This window comes from Porites lutea, chromosome 4 (genome assembly GCF_958299795.1).
Source record: "Porites lutea chromosome 4, jaPorLute2.1, whole genome shotgun sequence".
NCBI classification, from domain to species: Eukaryota; Metazoa; Cnidaria; class Anthozoa; order Scleractinia; family Poritidae; genus Porites; species Porites lutea.
Genome location: NC_133204.1, coordinates 19,759,328 through 19,779,653, shown reverse-complemented (window position 1 = coordinate 19,779,653; position 20,326 = coordinate 19,759,328). Strand labels below are relative to the sequence as shown.

General features: G+C 37.5%; 2 long non-coding RNA genes across 2 annotated transcripts; one reads left to right on the top strand and one right to left on the bottom strand.

Annotated features, from left to right (window-relative positions):
* Window positions 1-2,107: 2,107 nt before the first annotated feature.
* LOC140935015 (uncharacterized) lies at window positions 2,108-4,038 on the top strand. Its single transcript, XR_012165157.1, has 2 exons — window positions 2,108-2,783; window positions 3,681-4,038. It is a non-coding gene; the product is annotated as an uncharacterized lncRNA (long non-coding RNA).
* A 6,994-nt stretch (window positions 4,039-11,032) lies between these two features.
* On the bottom strand, window positions 11,033-12,725 carry LOC140935014 (uncharacterized). The gene is made up of 2 exons (XR_012165156.1): window positions 12,409-12,725; window positions 11,033-11,715 (listed from the first exon to the last, which is right to left on the bottom strand). It is a non-coding gene; the product is annotated as an uncharacterized lncRNA (long non-coding RNA).
* Window positions 12,726-20,326: the final 7,601 nt, after the last annotated feature.

Sequence of the window (20,326 nt, the reverse complement as noted above, 5' to 3'; positions counted from 1 at the left end):
CGTATAAAGCGGACGAGTAGCTCAGTATGTCACATTTTAAGTAAAACAAACCTCTATTACCTCTAATACCTCTATTAAATAGACACCGTTCCGGCCAGCGAAGGTCGCGTGAGTGTCAGTCTAAAACAGGTTTTACTTTGTTAACTTTAATTTAAAGTAATAATTAGCGCACTCCGTAGCGTTGGTATAATTTCCAAACGAAGGATGACGCTTAATCAACGTAATGAAAGCTTCAAAGACGTCATTGCGTTTTTGGCCGCAATATTTAAAAAAACCTTCGATTGAGAGGAAATATTTTTAAAGGAAAAGTTACATTTTGCTTTGCACCAGAACAATCCCTCCAATTCGTAGCATTCTACAGTTGGCCCTTGACTGTTAAGTACAAACATCGCTTCTAAATGAAAATAATGCACGGCACTACTTTTAGAGTGAATTAGTGGTGTAAACTGAGCTCTGTTTCGTTTGTTTAAATTCCAAATATTGACAATAAGTAAAAGGGTATCAATAAATCAGTTTCAAACAGCTAAACGCTTTCGTCTTTTTCACAATACTGAAGCCCGTGGGCCGGAGATCAGATAATAACAGAAGACAAATATATCAAACATTCGTCGTGTATTCGTTTCACCTCGGACAAGTATCAGCACCTCACAAGCTAGAGTCGAGCCTTTCCTTTCAGTAGCAATGAATTAAGGGATAACATGGCGTGAGGAGACATTACAGTTTAATTAGAAATCTGAATTATATGAATACTTAAAACAACTAATCATTTGTCCGTACAAGATAGTCCACGTTAACTGGGGATTTCAACTTTCTTTTTCTGTATATAGCATGAGTTGCCTGCACATCAGCTCATTGATTACTGAGCTGTCACTATGTTTTCACCTGCATTGGTGAAAAAAGTATGTACCTACGTTTATAACATTATTTTAAAAACCCTGATATTTAACAAAGCAGAAAAAAAGAAAGATAAACAAAATAAAAGCGAAAAAAAGAACTCTAATGCAAGTGCATAAGCTGTTAATGTCAGTGTAAATATGATTAAAATACAAACAAAAAATAGTTTGGAGCATTATTTTTGTTTAAAAACCTGATATTTAGCAAAAGGAAAAAATAAGAGAGACAAAATAGAAGCGAAGAGAACTATTTCTGGTTAAAGATAAGTTTAAGTTATTACAACATAGAGTACTCAATAACATCCTCTTGAAGAGTTGTGGAAGGTGAAACTCATAACTGTCATCGAATAATTTGAATAAAAGTTTGGCAAGTAGTTTTACTTGCTTCACTTCCGAAATTCCCATTTTTTTTTTTTGGTATATAGATTGATGCTTATTACCGGCAACTTTCTTTTATTGTGAACCTCTTCCCATTCTTTGTCCATGCGTCTCAGCGGTGCAAAGTACAAATTTTCCATAAGCAAATGTTAGTCAATCGATCTTTGGCATTTATGCTACAGAGAATTGTACACATTTGATCTCAGTGTTGATATAACAGAAATGATGAATGTGTAATTGGGCCGAGTATAGACCGTAACAAGAATAACACTGACGCATGACCAAACCAGAATCAAAATTTTATGCTAGTCCTCTAACTCTGGTTTTCTATTCTTTCCGTTATAACTGGGCCTAGATGACGTTTTTTCCATAAATTGCCATTAGATATCTCTTAAGCGTCCTCGAATGATCTTAGATGCCGCAGAAATAACTCGAACAGGTGCTAAATAGTTTTTCTGGCGGAAAGTTGCCGCCCATAGCCACCTCCACTCTTAATCTTAACAACTTTACGTCTTAAAGAGTTCCTTGGAGTTCACATCCTGCTCTTAGATGCTGTTTGTATTAAATATTTTGCGGAACCACAACTAGCTTGTGCCATACTACAAACGTAATTTTTGACATTCTTGGAGGTGAACAGGTTAATTTATGCTTTATCATCGTGCACAGCGAAACGCTCGCAGATGTTCGTTTCGACCCAGTGAATATCCCTCAAAAATGCTCCGCCCTGATTGACAATTTATTCTGATTTCCTCTTTAGATTTTTAGAACGACTTAGGTCTATGTCATCTGCTAAGATTAGTGATTCATTAGTGTAACTTGTTTGCAGCTTTGTTTAATCCGTTTTGATAAATCATGATATGCGAGTAATTGTAATGCGCTCTAACCAATAGATTGATAAAATGTACGCTGCGTCTGTTTAGCTGGTCTCGATATCAATGTTTACATATTGGACAATTGATTCTTTGGCTTCTCAGGAAGACCATCAACAATACCCTGCAGCGAAAACAAAATATTCGACATTGTTTGCATAACAGTCTCCAAGGCGACCAAACGATTTGCGTTATCATGTAATATTCTGGTTATTTTGCCAATCATGAGAATGAGGCGCATGTGATTGGTTGCATACTTATATGGTGATGAAATAGTTACTATGCATGTTATTGCTATAAAAGGCCGCAGCGTGACATCTTCAGTCATTTAGAAGCACCATTGAGTGGAATAGAGACCGAGCTGACTGAGTAGTCTGAGAAGACAGAAATCATGAAAACAAGTACAGTTGTGTTGGTATCCTCATGCATATTGCTAGTCCTAGCCTCGATTTACGAAACAAGTGAAGGATTTGTTATCTCAATAACTGCAAAACGGGATCAGTTAAGAAAAGAAAAGTTGAAGGAAAGAAAACTACAAAGAAGACTCAAGAAGCTGATTAACAAGGAAACGGAGGTGGAAAACAGGCTGAAGAACCTTAGGGAGTGGGTCAACAAACAGAAGTCGAACCGGACAGCTTCAAAGGTGAGTCAAGAAACTGTCCTCCACAACAATTATTAGCAGTTAATTTCTCGCGATCTTAATAGTGCATTTACCAACTTGCACATAATGCCATATATATACACCAAGAAATTGTCAGCTCTCGTCGTGAGAGGCCTCTGCTAGCAGGGAGGGATGTTCTAGTTCCATAATCGCATCGTAAAAGAAGAAGAAGTAAATTTGGGACAAGTTTAAAACTGCAACTGAAATTCGAAAAATGATGATTGACAAGCTCTTCCGCACTTCAACGCTAACAACATGTCCTAACGTTTTCATTCTACCGGAGCAGAATGTTAAATATAACACATTATTACGCTGAAGCAATTAATAACACACTTAACCAGTAATTGACAAATATTACTTATACCTTATCAGAAGACGGTTTGACAGCCAGTTAATTAATATTATAATAGTTTGACACATGAAAATCGTGCAGGTTTCTATTATTAATTTCTGGTTGTTTATAGTAAAATTTGGAACCCCCACCGCGAAATAATGCGCTGGTCATGAATGAAATATTTTCCCTTTTAAGTAAATCTTAAAATAATTAATTTAATATTCCTTTCAATTCTTGAATTTTCTTTTGACAAAGGCAGAAATGCCTGTGGCTCTGGATTTTCCTCAAAAATGTTATTTGGTTGCGCTTTCATTTATTTTCCAGATTTTTCTTAAAAAATTGATTACAGTATGATGCAAAAAAAACAACCGATCACTCTGTGGCAAGCTCGTAAAATGTGAAGTGATGAGGCGATAAAAATGATTTTATCGCACGTTTTCGATGTTAGAGTAACGATTTAGCGGTCTTGAGCGCTTTTGTATAGTTTCACCAAAAATAAATTCTGAATCAAGTTTCCCTGACCTAGCTTCTTCTTATTTTTGCAGACCCCTGGAAATGGGAGAATACCTGGAGCGGCTCGATGATGTCCGGTGACGATCAATTAGAGAGTAAGCTGAAAATATTGCGAGAAGCTGAACAAGAACGATCGAGGCGACTGACGGAGGACTGGGCCGCAAATAATTTATCAGACATTTTTCTCACAGAGCTATTTATTACATAACAAAGCCCTTCGCCTGATACAAATGGATTAATATATTTGAGCAGCCATAATTTATGAAGAATTCATACGTACACGTTCAATTGAGAGACCGTATTCGGAACTCTGTGAAGTTTTGTAAATATTGGACATGTAATTTAATAATGGAGGAACAAGCTTCAGAAGTAAAAGTTAATTTGTTGAAAGCTTTAATTTTGTATTAACAACATATATGCCCAACTAACTCTTTTAAGCCCCTCCACTGAAAAGAAAGCAAGAAAGTTTGGGCCTCTTGGAATAAGTAGAGCTCACTAATAATCTCGCTTCACCCATTCCCTTGGTATATAAACACTTCAGCTCCATCTAGAAAAAAGGGTGTTAAGGCCTCTTGATGTATAGAGCACGGCTGACTGAGATCCCCTCTCTCAATTATTTACTTCGTAAATAAACACTCCAGTCAGATTAACCAACTAACTTTCTAACTGCACATGCGGATCCGTTAAAAGAACGCAATTTCAGCATCACAACGGCCTATATTTGGAGTCCAAAAAGATTCAGGATATTTCATGACATGGTTAGAGAATTTTTAGAACTACAGCAAGGCGAATAATAAGTTAGCGTTTATAATTTCGTGCACGTACGCTACCACATTAACAATATTGCCTTGTTATCTTGGTTAACCATCCATAAGGAGACCTCTTAGACAATAATATTTGTCGGACATACCTTAGGGTAGATTTGGCGTGCAAGGGTTTGTTTGCAGTATACGAGTATAATCATGGAATTTAAGAAACGAGATCAAGCGCCGCTTGAATGACCCATGTGAAGAGACGCACGTTTTCGTGCAATTTGTTCTTGGCTATAGTTTAACCCCCGTAAGAGACAAAAAACCGTCCACACGTATTCGTATTTAAAAATGCGAGATTCTTTTTTCCGTTTTCAAAAAGCGTTTCGTTCCCACGTATCGTTTTAGAATCTTTTCCGTCCGGGCAAACATATCAAATTCTCATGATAAAGGACTATTATACCGATTGGCCTTGAATCACCCACGTCTTCTTTCCTTTTGAAATTAATGTTTGATCAACAACAGATGTCTTCGCCAAGCACTTAATTTACGATATGGTTTAACACAGCCTTCGAGGTCTTTCTAACCGTGTGGACCTCTGCTGAATCATTTAAGGGGCTATGTGCCGAGGATATTGCTGTTTTACGTCAATTTGGCGATGAAGCCATTGCACTAGTAATTGACTTACCCATGCAAAAAATGCCCCTTTAGAGATATGAGTAGCCTCAACCATAATAATTTTTTGGGTACGTTTGCAGGCATAGCATTCAGTAAAAATTGAAAAAGTTGGTCCAACCCTTTCAGTCCATGTCCTTCCTTGCCATCCATTGCAATAGACGACAGCACACAGTTTCAGTGATTAAATATGGACTTAGCAACAAAACTGGACCATTATTTTTTAATTCCATTGATGCGAAGATAAGTGTTAGTTTTTGAAAAAGATGGCAAATAGGCTAACACAGCCTATAACGCTTCTCCTTTGAAACAGCTGGCTGTAAAAGAAACTCTCCTGATTAAGTCGTTTTCTGAAAAAAACTAGCTTTAATATTTCTTAACAATTCTGAACACCGAGGCCAGGAATGTATGTGTTAGAATAACGCGAACTAGAAGGAGACATCACGTCTTTTAACACATTCAACGCACTAAAAATCTAGAAACTGTAAAAACTCTTCAGTCAATATATTAACTGAAGAGGCTCGAAGAGCGAAATATATCTGAAGACTTTTAGTTTATACTTTTACAGTTTTTACATTTCAAGTTCTAGATTTTTAGTGCGCTGAATGTGTAAAAAGACGTGATGTCTCCTTCTAGTTCGACGTGGCTTAACATTTTACCCGAAAAATACAAAATTGACTTGATATATGAAACAAGTCTAAAAAGGCCAAGACATTATTTTTGTCCTTATTCCACGCGAGATCAGATATCAGATCGTCATCTTTTTCAAACATTTCCGTTTTCATCCATCCACACGACTACCGGAAACCGGCGTTGTTAAAAATTTCCACACTGGAGAGCCTTTACCAAAATTTTTGTTTTAATTGGATACTTGTGGACGGAAGAGCAAACTGCTTAAAAAATTCTTGTGGATTCGAAAAATACTGACACGTGTAGAGAATACTTCCTTTGTGGTGACTATTACAATTTGTACTATTTCTCATTCTCTTAGTTAAGCACCACCCTCGTCACTCCCCCAACCATTTGATGATCTCCTTCCTCATAACAACATTAGGTTCCAATCTTTTGCACAATTATCCCTTAAACCATTCCCTTTTAATATAGACAATTGTCGTCTCAAACGTAGTCAAACAAGTCGCGATAAATTAAATGGCTGTTCTGGATAAATTGCAGACTTTTATGTTAGTCTTAGCAACGATATAAAGTATCTCTTTTAAAGTTCCACAATCTCTTTCCCCTTAAGGCTGGTTTGCATCTTTGATCATTGGCTGAGTCGGATTAATAGTCGTTATCAAAAGTAAACCAATTACGAACGAGTGCAAATCAAACTAACTGAGTGTCCGCTAATTACTAGATAGTCGTAGTAACTAGCAGAAGAGGTGAATTAATCAACAAACGAACGAACATTGTGATCCAGGGAGGATAAGTGTTGGGCGATTGAATTGGGCAGCCCAACGTTCTGCAGAAGTGATATGTGATGCAGATTAGGACTGCGACGAGCGCCCTTTCCTCTTTTCTGCATTGCTCACGTTGTCACTTTACTTCTTGGCTTTGTTTTTTTTTTTTTGGTCGGATATCGTGGTAGGAGCAAAATCATACATACGATTTGTAAATTTTCAGTTTGTTTCAAAATTAAATAAACTAGATCACTTTTTCACAGCTTTTAAACGCCTTTGTGACTTTAAGGCATAATTGACCACAATTCTCTTACAATAAACACTCTCTTAGTGTAAGAGATTGTGGCTAATTATTAACCTTGCAGCGTTTTTATCCTCAATATACACAGTCGCCATGTTTTGAGATTTTTCCAACTTATCGTCGATGCAGAGTTCGTCAAAATTCTATTCGATCATCTCTTTACGCCTAGGGGAAGAAAGAGGGCAGAGCAGGCGGATTTATTAAATGCTGGACGGGCCACAATTTCAAAAGAAAATGCTTAGTTTGCAGCCCTAAATGATTTAAAGAAAGTTATCTTATGACTGTTAGCACTGAAGACTTAAATGCTGATTTTGTACTTCCAAATTTTAACCTACGGTATGTCAGGATCCCATCAAAATTTGATAGGCTCCTGGGTATGTTCATTTGGAACGAAGCTGATGCGGAGACTGAACCGTAATATAGAAAATGTTATCGCAGCTCACTATTAAGACAACGAGAGAGGACTGGCAGAGATTCGAGACGTTTTAAAATTAAGGAAAAACGAAAGATGCCTTTGACAGAAATGATAACAAATGCCCTGTACCCGATCAAAGGCTTCAAACTTACAGTCAACTTAGTTTTGACTTCCAACATAACGAATTTGTATTTCGATTTGAAAACATCGCACACCCTGGGCCGAGTTGTTCAAAGCTGGGTTACGATAACCCAGGGTTAGTTCGAAATTTGAATTCAGATATGAAAGCTTGAAAGCAAATTCAGCTTAATTCTTTTTGTCAACAATTTAATGATTGGCTACTCTAAAAAGAATAGAGAAAATTGTCCGAGAAAATGCTTTTTATGAAAAGAAAAAGAGACCCGGGTTAAAATTTAACCCTGGGTTAGCGCTAATCGGCCTTCGAACAACTGGCTCCAGGTGCACAACAGTAAAAGACGATACAAATACATACATACATACACACATACATACATACACACATACATACATACATACATACATACATACATACATACATACATACATACATACATACATACATACATACATACATACATACATACATACATACATACATACATACATACATACATACATACATACATACATACATACATACATACATACATACTTTATTGCATAGCTCCCCCTCGGGGGCTCTTCCGCCATACATACACGAATTAAAATAAAATGAAATAAAATAAACTAGAAAACTATTTACATTTCAATAATAAAATAACGTATTACAGATGCACCGTAATACGTTGAAATATAAGTAGCGGGATGTAGCAGGAGTTTAGGTTAAAACTGCTGAAGAATATTTCAAAAAAAATTCGAGAAATACATATTACTAGATACGTTTTAGAGTAATTTATGGTACTCTAAAAACTAAAGGGCACTTTTTTCAAAAAATAGCTAACACGACTGCCAATCGGCTTAGTTTTCGAATCGGTTTCCTTCTGCCTCAGAGCAATTCAAGCTAATTCATTAACGTCAGCAAATTCCAAAACATTTTTCACAGTTGAATTCTGAAATTTATTTGGCATGCGCCTGTAATACTTCAGAGACTTCTTTAGCCGAGTTCAAATCGTGCAAACCAATGACGTTCACAAGAACTTAATGGGACCACAGACACTTACAGCTCAATAACATAATCTTTAATTTTAAATGTATTATAAAAAGACAGACAGAGGGTCAACGGAAAGGTATCAGAAATTGTTTCCTTTATTGTTTCTTTAAAAAGATCTTGTCATTAAGCTTTATTACCGTCACACGAAGGTCAACTTGCACTATATATTTGCTTCTTGTTCTGTATCGCGGTTCTACGATAGTCTATTTGGTAAGTCCGGCTACTCAAAGACCTTTCAGTTCTTTCGTTGTACCTCTGCCAGACACCACTGAATTTTGTTTCTTCGTCGATCTCAAGAGGAATGAAGTACTCTAGCAACTTCGAGAGGCACCCAACGTCAGTTTTTGGAAAATATCCGTTCGGAAGACGATTTGAGATCTGGAATTTTCGGAGCACTTGTTTTAAAATTTCTTGCTTGCCTGCCTCTCCCAGGATTTTCGAAAATCTAAAAAATGCTATAATTGCCCATTTTTAACGGATACCCTGAAAAGGTCACCTAGAATTTTCGGGAGCCTTTTATCTGGCTGAGTTTCGAAAAGGTAAGTTTTGATCCCCATAATTTTCGGATCACTAGACTTAATCTTTCAGCTAGGAAATCCGAACAGAAGAAAAATTTTTAGGGGATAAAAATATGAAAAATATGCCTATATCTACCGTTTAAATACTAAAATACGTTCGGCAATGCTACGTTTAAGTGGTTTTGAAACTATATTCTCGTTGGGTGCCCCTGAACTTCAAATCATCCACAGCGTTATTATGACCGCCTTTAACTCTGTCGATCGATTACAGTCTGTATTGAATGGTAAAAAGTCAAATGCTGCCATAGCCACCGATTTGAAAACCTCGTTAACCTTAGTGTCGACAACCACATATTCAGAAAAAGTCTCACGCAAAAACGCCCTGTCTGCGAGCAGTTGACTCCCGATAACTGGAACCCTCGCTAACTCGAACCAAAGTCGATTTCCCCTGGATTTCCTTCTTACATTTACTGTAATTTTACCCCCAGCAACTTGAACCCTCGATACGGCTCGAACCTCCCGCTAACTCGAGGTAATTTTTTTTCCCTTCGCGATTATTTCCGTATACAATTTTATCCTCGATAACTAGAACCATGTTATAAGCGCGTGACAAGTCAGGAAAAAAAGCGTGTACTGAAGTCCGAAACATTGAATTTATTTCAAAACTTTGTCTTTACTTTTTTGTCACTCCAATTCAAATTCAGAGTCCATCCCTGTATAGTACTTTGTTGCTTAATTGCATTCCTTCCCCATCCATTTGCTTATTTCCTTACTTCTGGTTATTTACTTCAAACTCCCGATAACTCGAACTTTTTTCGCTTTCCCTTGAAGGTTTGAGTCATCGGGAGTCGACTGTACAATTATAGCGTACAACTCTGTTACGATGCAGAGACCAGGGAAATTGGACTTCTGCGTTTCCACGAAGCTTCACCAACGCAGCACCGTGTTGACATCCTTGGTATAATTTGGCATCTTTGCCTCAAGTGGAAAGATTTAACGTAAAGCCACTCTCTTTCGTCAAGCATCGAGTTCAAAACGAATACTGGAAACGAATAGCAAGAGTGAAGCGGGTGACATCTCAAATGCCAAAGAAGTCTCATTCGGCGAACGAGATGCTCCATAGACATTCCAGGGCTCCACGGATAATCTGAATATACCACCGGCCAACACGTGTCGTAGGGCTCCGTTTATCAATACGAAGCCAGGCTCAAATCGTAGGCAGACATAGGTGGCATCGGTGGAAAAAAAAAAACACCAGCTAGAACTCTAGCAGATAGCGTGGTGCCAAAGAATTTGTGCTCTTCAAGCATCACCGGCCAGAGACACAAGCGAGTGTCCTGGTTAAATCCTTTTCTGTGATCTTCTCATCATGTCTCACTGCCATGAACAAGCCACTATTATTACTGTTCTGCTTTTTTTTAAACTGATGTCCCCTTAAAATCGCTCTGCTATCGAAGTAACCTTGACATTTTCCACAGTTAATAGGCAAAGCGCCAAAGCATTCAGATGGTGCGCCCGAATCCTAAGACGTCGTGAACTAAAAAAAGAGTCCTCAATTTTTCGGTTTATTGGCAAGATCAATTTATTGACTGGAGTTCAAGTGATTAGGTCATATTTGAAATATCTTGTCATCGATTGCACCAACCTTATATAATTTGTGCCTATTCTGAAATTAGCTCGTTGCGCTTTTCCCTGTATGAGCAGTAGGTCTTAAAATACTTGCTACAGTTTTCTTTCTCCGGCTAGCGGCGTTTTTTGGCCCGATTACGGGTATGTTATTGGAACACCCAACTTGTACATAATAACAAGCTTTGACGCCCATTTTAACCACTTGAAAAAAGGTGGTGTGGTCATATAAAAAAGGAGATTTTAAGGAGTTTAAGCGTTGCCTCCTGTTAAGCAGGAAAAACGGTGCAGCCAAGTAGTTTTATTATAAGAGAGGTTAATTCGACTTTTAAAAAGATCACTTTTAGTCGACATATATGGCTTAGTCTTTATCCATGTCAATTCACAAGGTTTAATTAGTAGTCGCGTTAGAAAGTTATTCGAGAGACTGAAAAGTCGAGTTCAAGGAAGGCTGGAATATCGTTTTTTGCCGTTTTTCATGTATCCAAATACAGAAAAAGAGGCAAAGAAAAAAACCAGCAAATCTCGTGAGTAACTTAATTAGACTTTAATAGCCTCGACTATGCTAAATACGAGCTTTGACATTTTGATCTTGTTGCCGCTAATTATTTTATAATAGCTATTCTTTACATTCTTTAAAGATATTTGTTTTAGACAGTAAAACTGTTATACCTTTTCATGCTATTTTACATCTTACTTGCCAAAAGCACAAATGAATTGACTGCAACCTTCTCCCTCTGTCTCTATCTCTCCCGTCTGAAATTGGCTGGAGACGGTGATAATCGCTGGAATGTTATTCGATCGCAAAAGAGCGCCACATTATAAAAACCACATACGAGCAATTCTTTCACCCCAATGGTCCAGCAACAACATAATCACAGAATCGCTTAAGATCTAGAGAGTCGATCAGAGGGCTCCAGCCAACCAACAAGCTAAAAACTGTAACACATTTTCGCAAAGCACAGTAAAATAGCTTAGCTTTGACGACAGTCAGTACTTTTATAAATTAATTTACACTTCTGTATTGAAATTCATCTTCCGGCAAGTTCATACGCAATGCACGACAGTCGTTTTTTCCCATGTTGGTATCTATTTCGGTAAAGAAAAAATGACATCAAAGCCACCGACTCCTTACATGCTGTAACTTTAGTCTTGGAGAGTTGCAAGGACTCTGTTCGTCTGGTTTGAGGAAATTTCAGCCATCATTTTGTCTCGCTGTTAAAAACCAAAAAACAACTTTGAGTGTTAGCGTTTCTAATAACGTGGCTAACAGTTGTTATCTGTTCATTTGTTTATTATAGGGCCAATTTAAGAGCTTGATTAGTTCTCACTTAACGTTTTTTATTGTTTAAATATCAACAAACTTATTTATCAGCAAACAAGTTCAGTACGTTCTCTCACAGTATCCCGTCTCACTGGCTGAATAAAATGTAATCACCTCTGTGATTTCAGAATCTGTGCAGTAAATTGTGTAGTCTTGTTATAAAATCACTTGGAAGTTCGAATTCACAGAAGTGAATCAGTTAAATTTGTGAGAGCCGTTTTGGAATCATCCTAGAGCTATTCACATGTAGGATATTGTTCACTAATGAATGTAAAATGTGTGCAAATCGTGCCGTTCTGTTCTGTTAATGTTACCACGGTCCGTCGGCTTTGATGGCAACATCGCTTTCATTTATGACATTTAAATTATCTGCCTTCAACACCCTCTTATAACAAACAAACAGAGGTTCACCAAGGAAAAATTAACGCATAATATCAATGCCATGCCGACAGATCTTCATTAAGAATCTGCTCTTTACTATGTTTCCAGCGTCTCACCAAGAGAACAAAGAAAAAGTAGTGAATTCGGCAAGGCTTGCCATAGACTGCTAAGTATAATACTTAAATTGTTTCTTAATTTCTTACTTAACATCATCCTCTTTTCCCATTGTTGAAGCCATCTGTCTTTCTTGTGCTTTCGATGCCTAACGCTGGATACGCGTTTTTCAACTTGTTTTGGAGGAGGTGGTTTCGGTTCTTCTACACGACCTCCTGTCATAATAATGATGATCTTTTTACCGTCTCCCTTTTCCATCTGTTGCCCAATGGTGAGAATACCTAACAGCACTTGTAAGACGACAATCGATTCTATGGACTTCATCACGATGGGATAAGATGCGATGTTTGCCCAGCTGAGCTTCTCAAAAGCGCTTGTCTTATAAACAGTAGTTATTACACGGGTTTCTGTCTGTCAACACTTTCGCCGAAAAAAACGAGAGTAGTAAAGACCAATCAGAGTGAAGATTCCAATTGGTTTCGTTAATAAATCCGCCCAAGTTTAATGTTATTGTGTATATTGGTCTACCGGTCTGAATTTCAGACAAAGCCGCAAAGCATACAAAGTGCTCCTCTTGAATTTTTCCCAACACGTAAGTAGCGTGCTCGAGATGAGTGCCATGAATTGGGTTAATGATCCAATTCTGCGCATCCAAAATATAATGACATCGCAAATCACATTCTACCCACAAACCACTAATAAATTGCAGGAAATCACGGCGCAATAGATTCACCTTGAATGGTGTTCAGGTTAAAAGATCAGTGAACGATTTTCCATCACCGCGAAACCCAAAGTTAGAATAACAGCGCCAATCTAGGAATTGTGTTACAGGAAGTTGCACGACAAGACAGACTATGGGTAAAAGTATAGAATAAAAAAATAATCGAGACTTGATCCATTCTCAATTACAATTCCTGACATCCTTTATTGTAAAAGTTGGAACTTTTACTTCTTTAGATCTTCTCTTAAAACAGGCATTTTCTCGAAGAACCGATTTCTAACGATCACAGTTGCTTTGAAACTTGTTTCAATTTAAACCAAGGGAACAAAGTTTTAAAGTCAGTAAGACATTAAGGGGTGGCTACATATCTAATCGTAGTCAACTAGATATTAAAAAGTCTTTATTTTTACTCTTGATTAATGAAAAGCTTATTCATCTCTTGAAAGTGACATGAGCTTGATCATCATTTTCACGTCAAGACGACTGCCCGCTACTAGAACGAAATAAGCTTAAATAGCGATATTGCAGTTAATTGTGTTTTCATTATATTTAAGAGGATTATAATCCTTCCGCTGAAAATAGGCGCCACGTGTCGCATACTAAACACGGGCAAATAAACATCATTTTTTCCCGTCTACTCTTTCTTTTTTTGTGCTATATGATCTTTTCCCTTTTGTCTTTCGCCCGTGCTAGAAACTGGATATTCCTGTGTAAATCAACAAGAAGTAAATATTAGTCTTCTCAAGCATACTGCACGCAATTGCCATCATCGGGACTTTGGCGCCAAAGTCGGAATTTGTGTTGGTAATCCCGATCAAGGAAAAAAACACAAATAGTTGACGGCATGGCAATAAGAACAAAAAGATTAAATCGATGTACAGTTTAATGGCCGGCACGCGCGACTCGTCGGTTGTACAGATCACATTTGAGGTCAAATTTATTCAAAGTTCAAGGTTTTCTGTACATATATTATGTATCAAAAAAGGGTAGATATGCCTTAAACCTTCTCTTGCTACTAGAAAAACGGTGTCTGTTCGAACTGTGAATTGTTCAAAACCGTGAAGAACGTTTTACTCTTATCATTAAACCTTGGTGTCGCTGTCTCGACTGTGATTGTTTTGAAAGGGGCTAAGACAGTGCTATTCGTAATAATTCCCTTTAAAAGACTTCTAAAACTTCTGAGAACTCAAATCAAAGGAAATTGTACGATTCCGGCATATTAATCTCTGACGATTTGAATAGAAAAATCTAGAACTATGAATAGCCAACATCTACGCCGCTTGTTTAACAAAGAATCGTTTTACGTTTCATTTGAGGTAAAGGGTGTGGCATATTACTGAATTCAGTTCTTTTGTGAGGGTGTCTCCCAAAATATATAAAAATACCTGTAATTAATAGAAGAAATAAGGGAACGAGGCAATTACTACAAGTTGACTAACCAAGGATAATGCAATTGAGTTGTGATTTACAAGAAAACTTTGCAGTAAATGAAATAACCTTGCTACAAATACTAAACTATTTACCTGTTCAACTAAAGGGCACATTCCATCCGTTCTTGATAAAAGTACCATTTCCACTAGTTCCAAAAATTCAAATAACAATGTTAATAAAATTATGTTTTTTTTTAATCGATGTGTGAATTTCTTTAGCCCTAGAGGAGGACATCTTCCCAGCACGTTTTTGGTCTTTTAAAGAGCATCAGTATGATCAATGGAAGGTCGGCAAGGTTGGCACCCCTCGGAAATGCCTAGCGTTGCCAGTACCGTCTGAATCGAGCACGTAAATAAATGGAAGTTTAAGCATTCAGCTATTTTGAGAAACGAAGTCTCAAAAATGGCATTTCTAAGAATAATTTTTTTTTTCTGACATGCATTTGAGAGTTCTAATAAAAGAAAGCGTTTGGTCGGGGCGGGAAAAATAGACAGCATACATACATCAAGAATCTGTAGCTTCCAATAAAGATATGAACTTTTATTAAACACTACAAAGACCCTAAAGCTCAACATTTTTAGGTTATACAGCTTATCAATAACAGATTAACTTGGAAGTTAAAAAACTTGAATGCTTTAAATTTCTTTGTGTTTAATATCTTTCAAAAAAAATTATCAAGAAATATATGTAGTTACGGAGCTTACAAATGTGAGTTCCTTTTTCCATTAAATCATATCCATGACAATTACTAGGGTTTATGCAAAATTGTTGAAAAACCTCACTATATCCCGGTTTTATCGTGTTTGTTTTCAAACTTTGCTATGCATGAATTTGGACCGGAGGCTAAACGAGATAACAAACAGAACGTTACCGAATAATATAATAAGGAATTCGGATTAAAATCACCATAATGACCTAGAAGGGAAATCCAATTTTCAGCTAAGGCTTACACATGCTTAAGTGATGCTATTAATGCTTAGGATTATTTACAATATATACAGTTTTGTAATAGCGGACGAGTTAATATAGAGGCAGATACAGAAAATTTTGATTGGGGGCGGGAAAAGGAAAGGCTGAACTTATGAACTCTGTTGAAGCTGTTCAACTGGCCAACAGTTGAACAGCTGAATAATTTGAATAATTATAACAATATTTATTATTATAATTTGAATAATCTGAATAATTTCGACCGTCTCTCACCGCTATGCTATGTGACCTGGTGACCGACAGATTGATGATGATCTTGTCGAAGTTCGGGCTAGAGGCATACCAACCTCTTGTTTTCTTTACCAGAAATTTTGCCCTGCTTTTTCCCCCAGGGTCCAGTTGTTTGAAGGCTGATAAGCGCTAACCCAGGGTTAAATTTTAATCCGGGTTTCAGGCATTTCTCGACTTTCCCTTGTTCAGAACCATTCTCTATTGTTTTTAAAGCGTCCAACCATCATATTATAGACCAAGAGAATTAAAATGATAGTTTAATAACTTAATTCATATTTCGCGCTAGCTCTACGTTATCTTAACCCAGGTTTGAACTATTCGGTTCTGCAGGTTTAATGGCTAGGGGCATCATCTTGCAGGTGATGGGCCAAAATCTCTTTCGTTAGGTATAGTAGCAAGACTAGAATTCCGGCGGCCGAGCCGGCTACCGTGTTCTGTGAAAGCTTGTGAAACTAGGTCGCCAATACCACTGCACACACGAGCCTTTGATTTCACAAGGCCGGTGCTTTGCCTGTTTCAAGCCCTCAGGTGGTCGGGAATATGGGGATTTCTATTTCCAAAGCAAAGCGCCAACTCTAGGGTTTGGTTAACAAAGTGATTTGTAAGAAATTGTCAGCTGACTGCCAACTCGAGCGTTGACATCGTTATTTTGCGTTTGCTCGATGGTGCGGAATGTGGGAAACCGTGCCTATTTTAATAGACCCATGCCAGTTTATTGACATTCCGCAGTTTATTGACACGCGTTTATTGAGATTTAGTAAAGAGCCTTAGTGATTTTGATCAGGAGTTGGTCAATTAGATCAAAGTCGATGAGTAAATAGGGTATTATGATTGAAAGGAACTATTTCGAAGTAACACTATGATAAAAGTCGTTGGGATGTGACTCTGGCTTCGCTTCCTGGGCAATTATTTCACTGGAGCTACCATCCCTGAGCAAAAACCTGTGTGATGGATGTGGTTGAGGCGGGAGGGGGAGTGTATGGATCTCCTGACTTCCCTCGATCCGTCATTGAAGCGTGAGGTTTCTTATAGCAGGTGCACATGTTGTCGTGACTTTTGAAGGCGCAAACAAAATTCAAGATGTCCTGACTGTACTAGAGGTGACAAAAAAGGGGCATATAATAGGACCAATTCGGGCTATTTCTCCGAAGCCGCTCTTGCTTGATGTTCCCTGTTAACGTCCATGTAATAGGCCAAAAAGCCAACAGTAATTTTTGTGTCCACGTTTGACCTCTATGAAGAACAAAGAAGTTGTTTCATGCTGATTTAAGATGAAAATGTAAAGGCTGCTAACGTCAGTTATATGGATTGAACTATCGGTTGTGAATGATGAACAGACTGAAAATACTTGCTAAGAGTATACTGAGAGCGAAGACGAGGTAACTTAGAGAAGATTTGCTGGGACACGATCAATAACGAACAAAACATCATGGTAAGAGGGTCGAAATGCACTTGTAGTTTTGATATGGAGGCCCAGTTCCAAAGTCGAACTCTTTGAGAAACCTCAACAAATTCCTTCAAATAACTGAATACTTGAAAAGTTTGACGTTTGAATCAATAAGTCCAACGTAACCGTATCTGATTTGGGTCGAACCATGAATTAAGTTCGAGAGGCCCACATAAGAACTTGGGACAGTGGAACGTTTCAAACGTCAGTCGAACTTTTCATGTGTCGAATCGATTGCATAAATTACAAATATATTTTATTTTCACTGGCAAGCATAGTATTTAATTCGACGTGTGGATCAACCGTCGAACTTTTATCATGGGTCATAAGTTCGGGACATGGAAAGTTCGACGTTTGAACTGGACCTTAGCGCGTTTTGCGCTTTGCTCAGGATATCACATGCTTAAGAAAAACTGATCAATAACTAGTTTAAAAGTCCAGCAACTGATGATTCTCAAGCACCCGATTTAAAGGTCAAACAAACACAAAACAAAATGAAATAACCGCAAGCAAGAGCTCTTTCGGCGCGTTTTACAAGAACGGCGGAAAAGGGGGCTTAGCTCTCTATACCATTTGCGTGGTTTTCTCCACAGGAGAGGACGATGAAAAACCAAAAATAGTACTCAAGGACAAAAATATCGGTACTTCAGTCTTGAGTATCTCTATTTTCATTTTTCATTGTCTCTATCCCTTTCTGATTTATTCCGTTTCTTATAACGATTGGGCGTTTGAACCAATTACCGATTTTAATTGGATTATTGTTGCGAATGTTCTGTTTTCTGGAAGATTGAATTATATTTTTGCATTGAATTGAGAAGACCAACATTAGTGTAGAAATGCATAGATACAAACGTAGAAATTGTTTCAAGCCACTTCCATATTATGGTTTCTTATTGCCAGTATCGTTTAATGAATGGGTAAAAGTATGCTAGCCATTGGCCTTGTCGGTTGCTCAAACAGTCCTGGTAATATTAATATAATAATGATGATGATGATGATGATAATGATAATAATCAATAATAATAATAACAATGATAATAAACAAAAAGCAAACGAAAAACCCAAAACACAGGAAAATAAATGAAATATCTCAAATATTCTATTCGGAGATTACTACGTATGATGATTGTAAGGAATTTGAAAAAAGGACGAATTTTTGTTATTTTTGCATTGTTATTTCAACGTCATTCTAATAATGATGAATAAATATTTGCTTCAATATTTGCCTTTTTTGGAGCCGCATCAAATGAAAAAGGGCTTGCTTCGAATTAAATGACTTCCTCCACACAGAACCCACAGTAAATCCTAACATTTTTTAATCCCCTTCATGAAAGGAGTACATTTTTTAAATTTCCTGTTTATGTGTCTTTGTATGGGTCCTCTCTTGATAGGATCTAGAAGGATTGTGGTTTTCAGAGATCCTTCTTTCGAGAAATCTATTTTTCAAAACGTTATTGCTATAATCAAACTCAGAGTGAACCCTTTTTATATTTTGTAGATGGCGTCTAATAGTACTCAGATCCTCAACCACTGAGACGCAGATGGGGCTGTTAAGAATTCGATAAGACGAAAAAAAGACCGAAAAAAAGAAACCATTAATCCTCTCGCCGGGGGCTTATTACTTGAAGCACGTTTCAGTTTTATTCAGAGAAAAGTGTAAGGTTTGGACAGCTGACCATAAATGCAGTACTTATACGCCAGTCTTTCTGGACGAGGATAATTGCTGACTTATGTGGAGATTTCACTACTTTAGTGAACTGAAAAAGTATGTTTTTCCTCAAGAAATGGAAAGGGAGGATTATTAGAGAAGCGTCATGACCGACGCCTCTCAGGAGGTGCGTGGAGTATTGCCAAGAGGGTAACCGCCACAACAATCAACCTGGCCACTTTTGTTCTTTGTACTTTGAGTCGTAGAGCAGAGAGAGAAGACCCGCTCACAGATAGATGCAAAACTCTTTCAACGTTCAAAACGGAAGGAATGAACGTTAAATTGTACCTTTTGTAAGACCTTTATTATAAAGTTGTTTACCTCAAGGAATTATGCTGTCGAGTGTTTACATTTTTAGTTTATCACTTACCACTTAAGCTGTTCGCGTGGTGTAGCTGGCTCTAGTACAACAAAACCTGCCGTTGAAAACAAGGCTGGCACTTATGGCAAAGGGACTGATTTTGTTGAGGCCAATATTTGAGCCAATAAAATTAGGGTGATAGAGCTTTACATTGAAACGGCCCCTGGAATTTGAATTAAAGAGCATCTGAACAACGGAAAGAAGCAAGGCCGATTTTACAGTCGGAAATATATATATATATTTTTTGTGTTACCAATATTTCGAAAGACACGGCCTTTCATAGTTCAGACCCTGAAGAAGAAAGGCCTTGCCTTTCGAAATATTGGTAACACAAAAATTAAGTATATATTATTCCTACTGTAAAATCAGCCTTGCTTCTTTCCGTTGTTCAGCTATTTTAATCATAGCTGATTAGATCCTCTATTAGGATCCTGTCCTTCTATTTTATTAAGTTGGTCCTAGCTTCCAAAACTGAGCTTTAAAGAGGGCACTTTTCCATTAAGCCGTTGTATTTGGCAATCGTTGAAGTTATGTTTCACATAACGCCACATCCGCCATATTGGAGTACCAAACAATGAAACGGAGGCCATGTTGGTGTCCCAAACTTATCATGTGGACGCTGAACCTTTTTCTTATGTAAAAACTTTCTTTTGTTCCAATAAATTGAAATAGCTGTTGGTTACGTGAGTGAAGAGGCTCCATTGCGATCTCAAGGAGCGGTATGTTCTTTCCAATTGCCTGTGCACTGCGCCGCGGATAAACTGAAACTCGTAAACACCCAGCAAAGTTCCTTCCCCTTACATTCATTTTTGTACATTTTCTGTTAGGTTTTATTTTCAGATAGGATGTTTTGAAAATAACGCCTCTAATCTTTTTAGCTTGGAAAAATTAGACCATTATTTTTCGCCGTCCAATCATTTTTTTGAAAACAAAAATCTTTAGACCTCTTATTCATCTGTTATACTTGAAAATTATTTCTTACATTCTTGTGGTCGAGAAAATTCAAGAGTAATGAGGGCGATTAGGTTAAATAGTTTCCTTCTTTGCAAGCCGATTAACTATAATCCAGTATTAATCTTTTGCTAATTTTGTACAGCAGACGTATCCCGTGTAACGCATCT